General features: G+C 35.0%; 1 protein-coding gene across 1 annotated transcript in view; it reads left to right on the forward strand.

Annotated features, from left to right (window-relative positions):
* LOC118478604 (ATP-binding cassette sub-family A member 3-like) overlaps window positions 1-2138 on the forward strand; it is a gene marked incomplete in the record, with an annotated part of 49251 nt that overhangs the window by 45552 nt on the left and 1561 nt on the right.

The following is a 2138-nucleotide window of genomic DNA, read 5'->3' on the forward strand; positions in this document are numbered from 1 at the left end:
TGTTTGTTTCTTTGTTTGCTGTTCGATAAAAAGTACCAAATTGGCAAATGAATGCCTGCTTCTTCAATTAGATTATTTTGACGAGCACCTGATTTCATCACGATGCCTCACATAATTTTCGGAACTGGGTGTGCCGGGCTCGTCTTCAAGAACAGACCCCCCCCCCCCCCTCTTTCCAAATGACCAAGAGGAAACATAATAATATGTTTACTACATAATAATAATAATAATAATAATAATAGATAGCATTTGTATAGCGCATATCCCCGCTCAACAGCTGGCTCTATGCGCTTTACACTATATTATTACCCCAGCAGACCATAGAACACCCCGAAACATTCTCAGCTTCCCGGGAAGCATACAGTGCGAGCAGCCGATTAAGCGCTCAAACACTAACAAACTGACAAGATCTTTCAATACAAAGAAGTCGGTGGATCTGGGGGGGGGGGGAGGGGGTATGAGCCTTTGATTGCATTTTTGTCAACGATCCATGATCTAAGACCATCATGCTCTCTTCTGAACGCTCTCTTCAATTCCTGGGAAACAATGGACATGTTATGTTTGCTGACGGTACCTGTAAAGTTTGCCCGAGACATTTTTACGTGATGTACATGTCGCATGCCTTCAGGAATAATATTCGTTCTATGTGCTGGGTTTTTTAAAAATTAGAAATTACGATACAAATTTTACGATAACCGTAAACCTAGCCTTAACCCAAGACCCTGACCCTCTATCTATTTCACAGTGATCATTCGTTATTTTTTTTAAAAAGTGTAATACCTGATAAAACACGCAACTGTAGGGATTTCATAACGAGCGACCACTGTGAAATAGATAGAGGGTCAGGGTCTTTGGTTAAGGCTGGGTTTTCGTTTATTGTTTGGGTTTGGGTATGAGTTCGAGTTAGATTTAGGGTAAGGTTAGGGTTAGGGTTAGAGTTAAAGTTGGGGTTAGGGTTAGGGTTAAGGGTAGGATTAGGGCTAGTGTTTGGGTTAGGATTAGGGTTAGGGTCAGGGTCAGGGTTAGTGTTAGAGTTAGGTCCCTCTTCATTGTGTTTGTTTTGGGTGGTCGCTCGTTGCGGAAGTCCTTCCCAAGCACCAATTATGAGAAGATGCTGCATCACCAGAAACAAATGTGCTCATCGCTAAACTTGACTATAGACTCTCGCTTTCTATATTTGGATTTTGCCTCATAAAGTTGTTTTATAACGGATAAGCGTATTAGAAGGGTCACAAGCCTTTTGAAAGGCAATACCATAGTTTGTTAAGCACACAAATCTTGCTTAAAAAACAGAGACATGCATTATACAAATGTTTATTATTTTCACTATTATTTTTTTTTCTGTGTTTTCTTTTTGTTGTTCTTAATGTTGTTATTATTATCATTATTATTATTATTATTATTATTATTATTATTATTATTATTATTAATATTATTATTATTATTATTATTATTATTATTATTATTATTATTATTATTATTATTGCCACTGTTAGTAGTAGTAGTAGTAGTAGTAGTAGTAGTAGTAGTAGTAGTAGTAGTAGTAGTAGTAGTAGTAGTAGTAGTAGTAGTAGTAGTAGTAGTAGTAGTAGTAGTAGTAGTAGTAGTAGTAGTAGTAGTAGTAGTAGTAGTAGTAGTAGTAGTCGTCGTCGTCGTCGTATTGTTATTATTATTATTATTATTATTATTATTATTATTATTATTATTATTATTATTATTATTATTATTATTGTTTTTATTATTATTATTATTATTATTATTATTATTATTATTATTATTATTATTATTATTATTATCAACATTATTATATCTCTCTTTCAGGCATCAATGATGCTGATGGGACTTAAATCCAGTTCATTATGGATATCATGGTCTTGACAAGCTGCTCTTCAAATTATGGCATCTTCATCTACTCGCGATTATGAGGGAAGATGCCCTTTTTTATTACCACCACTGCTAATATTTTTTAAGAGCTCGCTCTTTGAAACTAACTTTATAAAAACAAAAACGAAAGCCCCACAACACAGATGTAAGTCTTGATAGAAAGTGCGCGAAAGAACGCACCACAGACGTCCTTTCTCTCTCCATAGGTTAGTTTGTATTAAATGTTCTCTAGGGAAACTAAAAAACAGGGTGGA

This window comes from Aplysia californica, unplaced genomic scaffold, assembly GCF_000002075.1.
Source record: "Aplysia californica isolate F4 #8 unplaced genomic scaffold, AplCal3.0 scaffold00725, whole genome shotgun sequence".
Taxonomy (NCBI): Eukaryota; Metazoa; Mollusca; class Gastropoda; order Aplysiida; family Aplysiidae; genus Aplysia; species Aplysia californica.